This window comes from Sus scrofa, chromosome 13, assembly GCF_000003025.6.
Source record: "Sus scrofa isolate TJ Tabasco breed Duroc chromosome 13, Sscrofa11.1, whole genome shotgun sequence".
NCBI lineage: Eukaryota > Metazoa > Chordata > Mammalia > Artiodactyla > Suidae > Sus > Sus scrofa.
In genome coordinates this window covers 84,373,883-84,390,565 of record NC_010455.5, presented here as the reverse complement: position 1 = coordinate 84,390,565, position 16,683 = coordinate 84,373,883, and the positions used below count along the sequence as shown (strand labels likewise).

The window sequence follows — 16,683 nt, the reverse complement described above, 5'->3', positions numbered from 1 at the left end:
GTGTGGGGTGGTATCTTGTGGTGGTTTTGATTTGCATTTCTCTAATAGTTAGTGATGTTGAGCATTTTTTCATGTGCCTGTTGGCCATCTGTATATCTTCTTTGGAGAAATGTCTACTCAGGTCTTTTGCCCATTTTTCCATTGGGTCATTAGCTTTTTTGCTGTTGAGTTGTATAAGTTTTATAGATTAAAATATACAAACAGCTTGTCAGTTGCATCATTTGAAACTATTTTTTCCCATTCTGTAAATTGTCTTTTTTTTTTATGGTTTCCTTTGCTGTGCAAAAGCTTTTAAGTTTTAAGCTTTTAAGTTTGATTAGGTCCCATTGTTTTATTTTTGCTTTTATTTTTGTGCCTTGGGAGACTGACCTGAGAAAACATTTGTAAGGTTGATGTCAGAGAATGTTTTGCTGCCTATGTTCTCTTTTACTCTTTTAGGAGTTTGATGGTGTCTTGTCTTATGTTTAAGTCTTTAAGCCATTTTTTTTTTTTTTTTTTTTTTTTTGCTTTTTAGGGCCTCACCGTGGCATATGGAGGTTCCCAGGCTAGGGGTCTAATCGGAGCTGCAGCTGCCAGCTTATGCCACAGCCGCAACAACACGGGATCTGAGCTATGTCTGTGACCTACACCATAGCTCATGGCAACACCAGATCCTTAACCCACTGAGCAAGGCCAGGGATCGAACCTGCAATCTCATTGTTCCTAGTTGAATTTGTTTCCTCTGTACCACGATGGGAACTCCAGTCTTTAAGCCATTTTGCGTTTATTTTTGTGTATAGTTTAAGGGTGTGTTCCAGTTTCATTGATTTACATGCAGCTGTCCAATTTTCCCAGCACCACCTACTGAAAAGACTGTCTATTTATCATTTTATATTCTTGCCTCCTTAATTTACAGTTGATGTCTGGGTTTATTTCTGGGATCTCTATTCTGTTCCATGGATCCATATGTCTGTTTTGGTACCAGTACACCACCTCGATCAGTATAAAGAGTCTTTCTATCATTTCAAAAGTTTCCTTGGTGCCCCTCTGCAGTCAGTCACCCTCATTCTCCCCGTAAACAATATTGATTAGGACTGTTTTTGGTTTGTTTTGTTTTGGTTTGGTTTTAAGGGCCATATGTACAGCATTTGAAAGTTCCAGGCTAGGAGTCAGATTGGAGCTTCAGCTGCCGGCTTACACCACAGCTTCCGCAACTCAGGATCTGAGCTACATCTTTGACCTACACCACAGCTCATGGCAATGCCGGATTCTTAACCCACTGAGTGAAGCCAGGGATCAAACCCACATCCTCATGGGCACTAGTCAGCTTCATTGCCACTGAGCCACAACAGGAATTCCAGGGCTGTTTCTAACTTTGTCCTAATAACTGGGCAGAACAAAGGACAAGACACATCTCCTGCCTTCAAAACCTTTATGCATTAATGGGAGAAGGGGAAATGGACATCAAAGAAATTCAACAGCAGGATAGTGATGTACTCAAGAATCATGGGGGTGGGGGCAGGCTGTATCAAGGTGGGAGGGGGCCTGGACTAAGCAATACATACAAGGCCTGGGCTCTTTCTTGTACAAACTCTATTTCTAACTATCTGTAGGTTTTCCCACCTACAACATGAGGAGCTTGAACCACCTGACCTCTAAAGGCACTTCTGGTGTCACACTTTTATATTTTAGCTCAAGTCCCTGGGGCTGCCATTGGTGTAGAAGTCTGTCGGTAATTACCCTGTGGTAGGTCAAATATCTGACTTCACTCACCAAATACATTTTAATAAAAGTTAATTATTTTAATGCTTAGCATATTAAACTCTTCTCATCAGAAACAAGAGAGTTTTATTTCAGTCTATTTATATAATTCAAATTAATTTGAAGGAGCTACTTTTTGTTTCAGTTTTGAGAAATATGTTAGTTGATGATTTCTAGCCGGGATATAGCTACAAGAGACTGTCCTCAACTGTCCATCATCTCTTCTGCTGGCCAGTCTCCTTTACTCTAAGGTGACTTTCGACTGATTTAAATCTTCAGAAAGTTACAACTCAAACAGGGAATGAAACTGGGAGGGAGAGCAGAGGAAAAGAGATCTTCGCAGTGGTAAAACTTCCATCTCCAGAAGTCAAATGATTGGGCAGTTGTTTAAACATTGTTTTAACATCTCTGACCATTAGGGGTGTTTTGTTTCTCTTCAATAGGCTTCTCAAACTTTCACAAGTTAAACTTCTCAAATTCAAATCACCTGGGAATCTTGTTAAAAGGCATATTTCAAGTCAGTAAGTCTGAGGTGGGCCTGAGATTCTGCATTTCTAATACACTCTCAGGTGGTATGAATGCTCCTGGACCAAGGACATACTTAGACAGGTGACTGGAATGTTGAGGTGTTAGATGGGTCCACATTTTCTGGATAAATGATATACTGACCACTGTGTTTCAAGATATTTATGTTATGAAAGTTGCCTAATTTAGAAATGGCACCTCATTCAGGGGACATGCTTCCTGTGAATTAAATCCAGTCAGCACTCTGAAAATGGCACCAAAACACACATTTTCCGTGGGGCAACCAAACCACTAGTTTAGGCTTCTGGCTTGAATGAACATGAAAAATATGAAAATCATCTCCTGCCCTAAATCCCCAGGAACCTATCTACAGAAAATAGAGGCCTCATTCATCACCATCCTGGCCTCTGATGGACTTAAACTTGAAGCAATAGCAAGATTGGGTCTCTCTATTCAGGATGTTTGTTTTTGGAGTTTAGTGTCTAACTCTACATAAGCAAGAGTCTGACCAAATTTTTGTCCTGACCTTGATTTTTAGGAACACGTGTTTTTTTTTTTTTTTTCTTCTTTTTTCTGCTTATTCATTTGTTGATTTCTAAAAGCAATCTTTGTTCCATCAATCATATACCAAGGAGACATACTATTTTTATGATCTAAAGAAGGCAGATACTGAAGCTCAGAGCAGATTTATATGTTGCTGTGTTTATTTATCTGTAGGGGTACCAGAGCTCAATCAGCCTGCTAGGTTGACTAGGAGAGGAGTGAAGTGGAGAGTAATCGTCAAGCTATAGTAAGGAGACTGAGGGAAAAATTAGGAGACAGCAAAGTTATCAGTGTCCTGAACCCTGTTTATACTCGGTATGCTCAGCAAATGTTAGAATACTAATTTTCAAAAATAATTGGGTGTTAGGAATAGAGAATGGGTAAATAAACAGAAAATGGTCTTGGAAAATATAGCACAGAGACTAATTAGTGGCCACTGAAGACAAAATTGACTAAAAATGAAAAGGAAATTTGAAAGGAGTTGAGTGGAAAAGAAAATGTCCTCTTCCCAAGGAAAGAGGAACAAAGGAAAAGAAAGTTAAAACCAGAGAATTTTTGACTAAACAGAGAGGGAAACCTATGTTCTGTGTGATTCTGCAGTTTGCATTGGACTCAGGAAGCCAGACCTTTTATATACTCACTTGGCCCTAGGGTGCGCCATCGATTTTCATTGATGATCATGATGCATATAAGCCTGTGGAAAACCGTTGAATTTAGGAGGGAGGAGAGTGTTACCAGATTTACCTCTGGCAAAACTGTACTTCATTTCCCCATCTTACCCTGGCCCCACCCCTCCAGTCATCAAATTGTTTAAAACCTAACATGATACTGCTTCCCTTTGTTCACTTAAAGAAGTTGGTTTACAAAAATCCTCAGAAAGTCCATGTTTTCAATACTACCCTTGTTTTTGACACTGACTAGTCAGATTGCTGAGATATTAAAGCAAACATTCCATTAAAAATATGTTTTTCTAGGTTCTTCTTCCTTTGTCTTTTTTTGATGTCTATCTGATGCTTGGTGTTACAGGTCACATCAGAAATGACTCCCCACTTTCTCTCCTTGTGTTGAGCTGATACTGTGTGGGGCTTCCTCTTCTTCCTTTCCTTTGCCTCCACCACTGCTGACCCTTACAACCACCACCACAAGTAATTTTGTGCCTCACTTCTGCCCAAGGCTGGTGTGAAGGACCCTGCAAAGCCCAGCCTGCTGGAAGTTAGTTGGATGAGGCTGAAAAAGAATTACCCACCTCCACATCCTACTGTCACAGTGCGTCTCCCTGCGACCTGGGATGGATTATTGAGGCACACCTCCAGCTCTTTCCCCTCCACTTTCTTTTTACTAATTACCTTCTTCTCCAGAGACTCCCTCCCTGCACCATCACAGGCATCTTCTGATTTAGAGGGTAGAAATACCACTTCTAATTGTTTCTTTATACCATGCCATTAAATAGACTAATAAATAGGAATTCCCAGCACTTCTCCCTCTGTCTGCTCACACAAGGGTTTCTGTCTTGGTCCTCTCTCATAGCTTCCTTCCACAAGGAATGTGCCTGTACATTCTGAGGATGTGTAGGTACATCTCCTACCTGCTGCATGCGATTGTAAGGGAGGAATTTTAAGCGGTATTGTTGGGACCTTTTCAGGTCCAAAAATTATATCTGGTGACTTGGATTTTGTTCTTTTAACAAAGATAAAGTTAAAGGAAAGTACTTAAGGATTGAATTATACGTGGGTTCAAAATATTAAATTGACCCTTCCTGTACCTAGACAGCTAGCATTTGGATTTACCCATTCTTTTGCCTTCCTAAACTGAACCTAAAAAAGAGACCTGAGCATGAGAACATAAAAAGGCACTTTCAGTGCTCTGCCCATTTTCCTGTTGAAGACTACATGTGTTCCTCTGGGACAGGTGGACGGGGGTGGAAAGGAGGGGGAAGCTGAAACTGATGGAAGCAACAGAAGGTAGAGGTGGAAGGGATACTGGCTCTTTATAGTTATAAAGTGTGTGACAGGACACCCATAGACCTAGGAGACATTTTGAGGAAGCTTATACTAGCAGGAGAGCCTGGTTTCCTGACATCTCTGTATGTCTGGATTGAATAAAAAAAAAAGTAAAACTCTGCACCTGCTCATTTGTTCTTTCCTCAGCAGGTGAGGCCCCAAGCTTTGGCAGCCAAATGCATCCTCCTCAAGTGGTCTCTAGCCTCACAATTAGTCCTGAATTTGATTGCCAGCCAAAGAACAGCAAAAAAAAACCCAAAAAACAAAAAACAAAAAAAACCCAAGAAAATAAAAAACAAAAACCAAAAACCCTGGGCCTAGGTAGGATTCTATCTTGTTTTTTCAAATTATTTATCATGTGTATAGCTGTATGGCTAGAACCTCACAATTCTAGTAGAGAACCCAAGTGTGGCACATTTGTGTGTGTGTGTGTGTGTGTGTGTGTGTGTGTGTGTATGAGAGAGAGAGAGAATCTCTACAGATATCAAAATGGTTTAATTTAGAACATTCATTTGGAAGCCTTTAAAAGATACTGTCAGCTATTTAGGGTTAGGAATTACAGCTTAATGATGAGAAAAAAAATAGCAGATTAGTTACTGGGCATCTACTCAATAGTAGGTATAGTAACAGCAATTTTTCAGGAGGGAACTTCAAGGACTCTGCATGTAGGAGGGCCACTGGTTCTCTGATTGAAAGCTGGTGTGCAAAAAGTATTACCATGTTTGACCCACATACATATGGGTGGATGCGTGAAAAGTGGAAGGTAATATCCCAGAATGACAAGAGGGTATACATAGGACTAGGATTGGAGACAGTTCAGTACTGCTACCGAGTATCGCCTTTTTCATTTAACACAAATGTTTTCAACCAGCAATTATTTAGCACCTCTTAAATGCCAGGCACTGTGCTAGGTATTGAAGATAAGAGAATAACCCATTGTGCCTGCTGAAGGGCCCCCACAGCTTAGTTACAACAAGTAAACAAATGTTACAAAGCAGCAAAATAAGCTCTACCTCCCAGGGAATCAGGGGTAGGAGAAGGAAGGAGAGACTGCTTTGGAAGATCCAGTGTGAATAGTGGACAGGTCCAGACGGCTTTCCAAAGATACCACAGCCCCTGAATTGCAACTTGAAGAATGAGTAGGACTATTTCAGTGGCTGTCCAAGGGTGGGAGTGGTGGAGGTGGAAAGTATTCCATGTGAAGGAAACAGTAAGTACCAAGGTGCAGTTTTATTAGCCCTACATGTTACTCCAAAGGAACACCATACATATTTGCATAGATTTTATTTCCAAGTAAAAATATGGACTATGGTATTTCTCCAGGACCACCATCTTCTACATTGTTAAGACTCTCACCATTTCCCTATTAGAGAAAGCAAGCAAATACTCAAATAAAATAATCACTAGATTAATTAGGGCAAAGGTAATTAAAAGCTGAAGATCCAAAACTGTCTTTTAAATTAATCTCTCCCATTTCTGAAAGGGCTTACTTGAAAGGTAAAGAATATGTTTTGGTTACATGGCTTCATCTGTGTTTTTATTAAAGACACAGGAAAAGGGACTTTTTTTTTCCCCAAGTGAAACAGAGTTTAAATTTACAGTTTATTTTATCATCATCAAGCATCTTGCCTGTGCATTTGGTGCCCATGGCCTGTTACAGCGCAGATATTTCCCCACAGGAATGGAGGCCTTGAGGAAACTGCAAGTCCTGCCCAAAGAGCTTGTAAAATAGAAGGTGGCAAGTCACCTTGTCTGCATGATGAAAATCTGAGCTCTTTATCTGCCATGGAATACAAATTCCCACAGTTAGAGCCTCTCAGTGATGTGCATTGTGTTCTATAAAAAAAACAAATGCAAATTGAAAGAACACTTTAAGAAATTATTGTCCATGAACACATTAGCATGGATTTTTAAAGATCTGTTTAAGATTCAACAGCCATTTATTTAGCTACCTGCTGTGTGTAAGCATAACAGCCTCCCAGGTCAGTATTGTTATCCTTATTATGCAGAAAAGGAGACTGACGTTCCTAGAAGCTAAGCTGTCCTCATTGAACAGCTACTGAATAACCGTGCTTGGAGTTGAACCCAGAGTTTCCGACCACAAGCCAAATGCTCTTTCCCCTGTATTTAGTTCTTACCTTGAACCTCAGAAAGCAGAGTTCTAAGGAATGCAATTTATGATTAAATAGTTTTTATAAGAGGAGAGAAGAACAGGAAATTTTTAGTCCATGAGAGCTGACCCAGGTGAGCTGCAGCAGAGCTGGGCCAGGGCCACTTGTCGGAGAGCTATGAAGGGCTCAAGGGCAACAGCAGAACCTGCCGGTCCACGTGGTAAGTGGAAATGGGCTGGGAGGAATGGAGCCAGGGACTTCAACCCGAGAGGAGTTCAGCTCTAGGTAAGAGGTGCTAGTATGGCAGGGCCTGATCCAGTCTTGCTGGCACTTTGCTGCCTGTGCTTTTCATTCAGAGCTCTTGATTCCATAACAAGGACAGAAATGTTCACTCTGCAAGGACTCTGTTGGATATCGTTTCAACAAAAACAAGAAAGAATTATGCAAGGAAAACATTTCCCCCTGAGTTTCTTCTCAAAATTGTATGTGTGGGGGAGAGAAATATGTAAGAAGAACAGGAAAATGTAAGTAAACAGTGCAAATCAAACCAGTAGGCGAGCTTGTACATCCAAAGACTGCAAGGAGGAAAAAGGAGTTATTTCAGCTTTTTGCTGTTCTCCCTGAATGTTTTTTTTGTTCTTACTGTTTTCTAGTCAGAGGCTTGTGAACTTGCCAATTCCTAAGAAATGTCTTAGGTGGGATACATTAGCTGGCTTTTTTTTTTTTTCTTCTTAGCGTCAGTCATTCTTTTTCCCCTGTTTAACTCCCCATAACCTATTTGATTTTCAGCTTCTGTGATTTGAACTTTCTATCACCATCAGGATCCTTCAGTCATTATTAAACATGATTAGCTGCTTAATTCTTACGCCTTGAAAATGTTACATCCGCATTGTAACGTGTGGTCCTACTAACCCCAACGCTGTTTATTCAGCTAATCATTTTTTCTCTTTTTATCTACAAACGGACAAGGCCAGATTGCCTACAGAAAATGTATTCTTTCTGGACTTGTCGGCGTCCTCAATACCAGTGACATAGCTCTGTAAAATTGAGAATTATATTGATAACTAAAAAGACTTTACTTGAAACAAAGTTCTCTTGCAAAAAAAGGGTGCATCTCAGTTCAAACTAGCGTATCATAATTCTCAGACACAAGTGCAGAGGAGCATGAAGCAGGGGATGTAATGATAGAAGGTACCTAGATGTAAGAGTAGTTCACACAGTGGCAAGGTAGAGAGGCTCATCCCACAGGAAGCAGGCAGTCAGTCACCATTCAGTTCCAATGGGCTGCTTCCATGAGAGAATAAGGGTCTAACATTGCTAGATCTTATTTTCCAGGGGAGCTTGTAGTCTGAATTTTTATGTGCGATCTTTTACTGTTAGCCACTAATTCTAACAATTTTCAAGGCATTCACTTGCCACTCAGCAGCCAGCTTACAGTCTCTGTGATAGGTGAGGAACGAAATGAAGAGGCCATGCTGAGACGGTGTTATTTATTGGCAGATGCCTACCATGTGTGTAGTCTGGAACCCTGCTCCTTAAAATGTGGTCCATTGACCACCAGTATTCATATCACCTGTTTTCAAATCTGAATGCATTAGAATTCAGAATCTCAGGCCCTACCACGGACCTACTGAATCAGAGTCTGTATTTTAACAAGGTACCTAAGTGATTGGTCTGCATGTTAGATTTTGAGAAACATTGATGTCTGTATAACATGATGGTTAGTGTAAGGACAACTTTAATGTTCTGGAAGGGGGCTCTGCCATGGTTCACCCACTGTAGGAAGCACAAGAGAAGGTTTTATTAAGCTCTAGGAGCTACAGATGCAAAGCAGCTGAAGGTTGTGATTTATTTACAGTTCTCCCTCCCTCATGCCTTTCCCATCCTTCTTTGCCCCATCCCTGGTCTCACCAATTGTGGTTGAAGAAGACATTGCTGTTGCTCCCCATAGATCTCTCAGACATCCAAGTCACTATCAAAAGAGCCACATAAAGAGCATCAGCTCTGCCTACACTTTCACTCTATAATTATTTCTCCTTTTTTTTTCTTCTACCTTCTGCACATTTCCTTACTACTTCCTCCTTGTTCATCATCTTGCTTGTTTTTGGGCTTGATTGTGTTTTGTTTTGCCTCAGCCTTTGTCCATCACCAACTGGGCTGACAACCCCATTCCGGACTGATTTCCTAACCTTGACCCTGTACCCCCTAGGATGCTTCTTCTGAGTGTCCTTCTTCCTCTGACAATGACATAACAGGAGAGACTTGCCTGAATACAGCATAGTCTCTGGAGCCCATGAGCCTATGCTGAATTCTTCTCCACTTATCAGGAGTCTGAGATGAGACACTTTAATTAATCTCTTCTTTGATGTGAACTGATAATTAACAGGTAGTGCTTAATAAGAAATTAAGTATGTGGTTTTCTAAAAAAAATATTGACATTTGAGTCTTGAAGAAAAAAACACCATTTCTCTCTTGAAAATAACTCAAGGTAACACCCATGTCACATCCAGCCAAGTTGCTATGTGATGGTTTGGCATGCAGTAACAGAAAATGACTTCCTCTTTTGAGTATAAACCTCACATTTTAAAATGCATTTAACTGGAGACATCCTCTTTGACAAATAATCTCTTTGCAAAAAGCATCCCGCCAAACAAATTTTTGATGTCATACCTCCCCGAACTTTCTATGACAATGCGAGGTCAGTCTATGGTGTCCTCACTTCTTGGCCTTGTAGTGTAGGAGACTGGGGTTTGTGATGGCTCTGGTATTCTGACTGGAGCCCTTTCACTCCTGCCTTGGCCTTCCTCTCTACCTCTCACTTTTCTCCACTCTCTTGACCCTCTTATTGGATAAATAATTATTGAGTACCTATGTGTAAGTGTTCTGGGGATTTAGGATGGCTAACACAGAGATAGTCCCTACCCTAATACTAGCAGGCAAGATGAACATTAGACAGTCTGTTACACAATTAATAATTTAATTCTGTGCGGAGTGCTATGAAGCCCAGGCATTACAAAAACTCCTATTAGGCAGATATGACTCTTGCAAAAGGGTTCAGAATAGTTACCTTGAAATAGTGATGTTTAAAGACCATTTGGAAGATGTGGGTAGGGCAAAGAAAGCCGTAAGGGGTAGTCCACTTTCCCAGGGCTGGTAACAGTGGGGCACTCTTATCTGAGAGGAAAAGGGGTGAAGTGGTACTCAAACCTGTGGAGAGATCTATGTGGATAGGACAAACTGAATGGAGGTGTGACCTTTATTGAAGGACAAAGAGCCCATATAGACCCTGAAGGGAGAGAAATGAAAGAATGAAGAGTAAGTACCCTAACCTCACTCTTCTTTCCCGCTCTCATCTCCTGCCAGTGTCTCTTTACCCCTTGGACCTATTGATCAAATCTAACCAAAATCCAGAAAAGAAGGGAACCCACTGATGGAGCCCAGACAGGTCAGCATCTTGGAGCACAGAGCAGGGAGGAAAGGATGGAGAATGGATGGGAAAAGGAATAACCACTAGAAGTATCTTAGCATTTAATCTAAGAGCAATGGGAAGTCATGAAAAGCTTTTGAACATGGAGCTACATGGTCAGATTTGTGTTTTACAGTGATTCTGGCTACACATTGGTGGGATGTGAGGGGATACAGGGAGACAATTTCAGCAGCTATTGAAGTATCTTGAAGTTCCCATCATGGCTCAGTGGTAACGAATCTGACTAGTATCCATGTTTGATTCCCGCTCTTGCTGGGTTAAGGATCCAGCATTGCTGTGGCTATGTGTAGGCTGGCAGCTATGGCTCCAAATTGACGCCTAGCCTTGAAACTTCCATATGCCATGGGTGCAGTCCTAAAAAGAAAAAAAGAAATATCTGGAGGAGATGTAGTCTAGATGAGATAGTGAATGTATTTCAAAACAATTCAAAAGGTAAAACAGCAGTTCAGTGATGGACTTCCCCCTATGGGAAGGGGCACAGGGAGGAGGTAGAGATGTGTTTAAGATGACCTCCAGTATTCTGGGTAGGAGTTAACTGCCTTTGCTAAGAAAAGAGATACTGATTTTAGTTCCCTGCTGGCCTAGCAGTTAAGGATGTGGCGCTGTCACTGCTGTGGGCTGGATCCCTGGCCCAGGAACTTCTGCATGCTGGCACAGTCAAAATGGGGGGAGGGAGAGAAAGAGAGAGGGAGAGAGAGAGAGAGAGACTGGAGTAACTCCAGGGTTTTGGATATAATCCAGTGTTCAGACCCAAAGCTAGTGTGTTAACGTGCCCATAGGACGTAGGTCCTTCTAGAAACTAGAACAGGAACCTGGGCATTAGATGTGGTAAAAGGGCTTCTAGACACCCTGTTCAGAGTCATCTGGGAAAGAAAAGTGAATTGTTTCCAATCTTGGGGAATGAAATGAGTTTTGTGGATGTCTCCTCCCATCTCCTAGGGAGGTTGAGGTATTTGACACAGACAAGGATAATTTCATCTATTTTCATTCTAATCCCAAATTAAGCATTTGTGAAGGAGCTGCTGTTAAATAAGGAAGAGTGCTGGTTGATAAAATCAGATCCTGGTGCCAGACCTTAGGTCCTATCAAACTTGTCTTTATTTTTACTCTGATAACTGACTAAATGCTAGACAATGTTGTCAGTTACAAAGTTTCCCATCTTCCCTCTTGGTCTTTGCTTTTATTTTTTTCTTCTGAGTTCTATAAAATCATAAAGTTTTAGAGTTTGAAATCACCTTAAAATTCATTTAGTTCCACCCCCAAAATTCACTCCCTCAAGTATACCTGTATCCTTTTTATGTAATAAGCCAGGATTCTTTTCATAGAATACTAAAGGGATGCTTAAATTCCTCCAGGGAAGGAAATTCACTACATCCTCTAATAATGCATTCCTATGTCATTCTTTGGGCAGTTTTTCAGTAGGCTGCTCTGACTCTTTGTAATGTCCACTTCCCTTCATTTTCCCCTGCTTTTCTGGAAGAAAGAGATTAAATTCTCTTTTTCCTTATGTCCATCCTCCAGTTCTAAACTCCATGTGCCATGTTGCTTCTCAGTCTTCTCTCAGGTAGCAAATTCAGTTCTACGTCTCTTGCCCCTTTAACATATTTCTAACCCCTCTATATCTTCGGAGGCATTTTACAATGGGATATTTATCTTTTTTCTATTTTATTTCCAGCACCTATCAGGGTGCTCAGTATATAGTAGGCACTGATTTTAAAATGCATTGTATGGGACTTCTCTTATGAAGCAGCGGATTAAGAATCCAACATTGCAACAGCTGTGGCACAGGCAACGTCTGTGGTGCAGGTTTGATCCCTGGCCTAGGAACTTCTGCTGCTATAGGCACAGCCTAAATAAATAAATACACACATAAATTAGTATTTAGGACTTAATAAGTAAACTTGACTCTTACCTCTCCTTCTAAGCCTCATGTTTATAAGGAAGAAACTTATTCCTTCTATGTTATGTTTAAAAAGATGAAATTATGCTTGATAATAACAGATGCTTTGTTCTCCAGAGGAATGGAATTATTAATAAATCAAATCATTAACTCTTGGCCCATTTACTTGGGTGGATCATCTGTAGATGGTACACACCACCATGTTCTGCCTTACAGCTGAATTAAAAGCCCATTCAACCCAAATCACAGGGGGGCATGCCAAATTGTCTGCATCTCAGTTCAGTGCCTAATAGTGCAAAGGCAGTTCATATGTCGGGTGGATGGGGTTAGTAGACAGTAAGTAGGGTCATAGATGAAGAGTAAGTTATATCAATTATCTAGTGTGATGTAGACCAGATAGCTGGGTGATTGTCAGAAATGTTCCCATAGATTGATTAGGCAGGCCCTAGAGTCTCATCAGTTAGTATTACTCCAGGGACACTGGGAGGAACAAGATTTAGCAAACCAAGTGACGTTCTTAGAAAATGCTTGTGTTGCTGGGGAGATGCTGGGGAGAAGCAGCAGTGATCTCAAAGCTCAGAATGTATATGGGAATACATAATTACTTATGGGACTAAGTATTTTCTTTTTTCTGGTTCTCTAAATCATTTTGGTGATTTCTTCAATATTTGATTAGTTGGTAAACTCTGTTATTAGAAGAAAAACCCATGAGAACAATCTGTCTCTGGGTTCTGAAAAGTGATGTAAAATATTGCAAGAGAAATTCACTTTACAACTACAAAGGAATTTCAAGTAAGAAGTTGTATTACATGCATTATAAGCAAAACAGGCCATTCGAAACTCTCCATTCTACACCAAAAAGTTTTCGAAAATATATTGACATGGTTGAAAAGAAGAATCAGGGTAAGAAATTAATGTTTGATTTTCATCACTCACAAGATAAATTGTTCATTCAATCTTGTCACCAATAATGATAATATATTTTAAAGCCATCAATCAAACAGTAAATAATGTAACATCTTACTTTGAACTAAATATATTTTAAGTATCTCCATTATTTATGAGCTTACTACTTGCTGGAAAATTGATCTGATTGGGGAAAATCCAGAGTTGCATTTTCATGTTATTTCCATTCTATTGTAATCAGCAATTGCTTTAGGGTTCCAAGTGGTACAGCCAAAGAACATAAATATGCTAGGGGATATGAAAAGGGATGGAAAGTTTTTTTGGGGGGATAATAGATTAGGCAAGTTATATTCAAATCATAGGTTTTATTCCCTTTGCTGAAATCTCAACCACCAGAACATCTGTGGAATCTGCCCATTCTGGTGAAATCTCTCTTTAGGAGGAAACTGGCATTCCGATCCTGGCTCCTGTACTAGCCTGGTTCAGTGTGACTTTGACCAAGCTGTTAACCTGGGTAGGTCATGGTTCTTATTTTATTTTTTAATTTTTTAATTGAAGTATAGTTGATTTGCAATGTTCTTTCAATTTCTGCTGTACAACAAAGTGACCCAGTCACACACACATATACAGTCTTTTTTTCATATGATTTTCCATCATATTCTAACCCAAGAGATTGGACATAGTTCCCTGTGCTATACAGTAGGATCCCATTGCTTATCCATTCAAAAAATAGGGATTCTGTGTTGAATAATTTTTTAAGTTTTCTTCTCCCAACCTAAACACTGATTCTAAAGTTTTTCATTTCAAACCTGAGGAAAAATATCAGAGCAAAGGTTATGAGGTGGTGAAAAGACCTCTAATCTCCTGGTGGCAGTTACTTTATTTGTGAAAGTAGGATAATGGCTCTTGTTTTTACCCACCTCCCAGAAAGAATGAGAGCAAGGGAGGCAACAGTCATGCATATGTTTTTAAAGGCGAAGGTAGCAGCCAAGGGCCTAAATGTATAGGGCAGCTCCTCTATTGCTGCTTTAGCCTGGATGAATTTCATAGTTGGAGATATTTTGTACAGGCTTCCTTGCTTGTTATTAATTAAAGATTATATGTGTATACATATATATATCTATGTACGTGCCACACAGACACATACACACACATATTTGTACTGCTAGTCAGAGCTTCTGAATTGATACATCTCAGTGAAAGCAAAAAAGCCTGTTTTTTTAACTGTCATATTATTCCTTTAATAAACTTGCAAATTTCTGCTAGGATTTTTAAAAACATTTAACACGAAAAATTTGGGGAATTCCCATTGTGGCTCAGCAGAAACAAATCTGACTAGTATCCATAAGGACACAGGTTCAATCCCTGGCCTCTCTCAGTAGGCTAAGGATTCGACATTGCCATCAGCTGTGGTGTAGGTCACAGACATGGTTCAGATCTGGCATTGCTGTAGCTGTGGCATAGGTCAGTGGCTGCAGCTCCGATTCAACCCCTAGCCTGGGAACCTCCTTATGCTGAGGGTGTGGTCCTAAAAAGACAAAAAAATAAATAAAAAGAAAAGGAAAAGTTTGAAGATTCCCTTTACCACTTGTGAAAACGCAATAGAATTTTGCAGTGAGCAGCCTCAGATGTGAGGAGACCAAAGCATTTATCCAGCTCTTTTCCTGTGTCAGTGAAGGACGGGGGAGGGGGTCTCTGTACCAAGGACAGAAGTCTCCATGGAGCTGTAGATCAAAGACATAATGAAAGTCTCTTAAATTTTACATTTTAGTGAGAAACTCATTCTTTCAATCCCTCTTCCCTACTCCTTTTGAAATGTTCTTCTACAAGGAGCTCCAAATTGGAACCGAGAGGTAACAGTACGTTGAATGCTCACATGCTATTCAGTAATCTTCATCACTTACCCAAAAATCAGCAGGGAGACCAAGTCACCGTGCAGTGGGTATCAGGTGCTTATCTGCATGTGAATCTGCATGTTTTAGGTGCTGATCTGCATGTATTATTAATTACATCAGAGGCAAACTCCATTTGTGAATTCCAAATACTGTCCCCTTAAGGAGTTTACCATCAGGGTTAGAATGTACACAAGTGGCTGAGTGATTTTGCTTAGTTGACAGCATCCTCATTTAGAGTTTCCTACTTCAAAGTATAGTGTGGGACCAGCAGCATTGGCCCCTGCAAGCTTATTAGAAATGCAGAATCTCGGGCCACACTCCCCGCTGCTGATCCCTGGGTGCTTGGTCTGGACATTAGAGACTGGATATGGTGATTTAGAACACTTGTTCTAGATCTGGCTACATATTGGAACAATGGAAGAACTTAAAAAAATACCGATGCCTGGGTCCCCTTGACAGAGATTCTGATATATTTAGGCTGGGATGTAGCCTGGGCATCATGGTTTCCAAAGTTTCCTATGTGATTCTAATATGCAGCAAAATATAAGAACCATTGATTTAGACTGTCTAGTAATTCATAGTAAAAGAATCCATCACACCGAATTGTATGGACATGCTTTGGTGGCCTGTTGCCTTTTCTTTAGTGACCACCCCTTTTTCTCCTCCTCCTACCACAACTCTTGTTTGACCCCATCGCCCTTCAAGAAAGATTCACCTCCAACACTTCCTTCAGCTACACCATATTCTCCTTTTCTCCTCTGAACCCCATATCACTTTAGCTTTTTTACCAAATTTATTATTTTTCAAGTAGTAGTCCTGTTTACACACATTGCTTATCTCTTCTTCTAAGCTATTGGCTCCTAGAGAGCAGAAACCATACCAGACTCATCTTTGTAACCCTTAGCATCTAGCAAGTCTGGGTAATATGTGCATAAAATGGAGATGGGAACAAAAAAGGCAGAAGGCCAAACAGCCCAGATGTACTCTCTCTTCATATTAGTCAGGTAAGATGGGCACACAAAGAATCCATGGGTGGAATTTAGGATCTGGATGAAATAAAGATAAAGAGATTTGTTAACCACATCAGAGATGTAGGGAAGAGAGCAGTGATTATATCCAGTAAACACTAGGCAGTATTTTCTGAAAGGAGAAGGCAAGATTCCTGGGTTGTAGAAAGAGGTGAGGAGCTGAAATTATTCAGAGAACTTTAAGGGCCATGCATCCCTGGATGCTGGCACAGACTGACAAGCCATGAGGGAGGTTGTCATTTAGGGTACATGATGACTTTAATAAGTGTGACTGAGTCCCACACTGCCTTCATTGCTCCTCTCAGTCTTTTCTGAAGTGATCCCTTTTCACCTCTAAATAAGCCAGCATGCTCCCACAAAGTGGCTATGAGTAAACATACAATAAGGATGCCTGGTCAAGTTCTCACCTACACGTAATTCACCTTTCAATTGATCTCAACCTCTGACTGCATTTCAGCCTTGTACTTACGCCCACTCCATATTCATGCTTGGGGTTTATATCACATTTCCTATAAGAACTGTGAAGCACTCAACAGGAAGGAAGCTTG

General features: G+C 40.5%; 1 protein-coding gene across 5 annotated transcripts in view; it reads left to right on the top strand.

Moving 5' to 3' along the window:
• SLC9A9 (solute carrier family 9 member A9) overlaps nucleotides 1–16,683 on the top strand; it is a 674,266-nt gene that overhangs the window by 246,313 nt on the left and 411,270 nt on the right. The gene's annotated exons all lie outside the window — the stretch shown is intronic.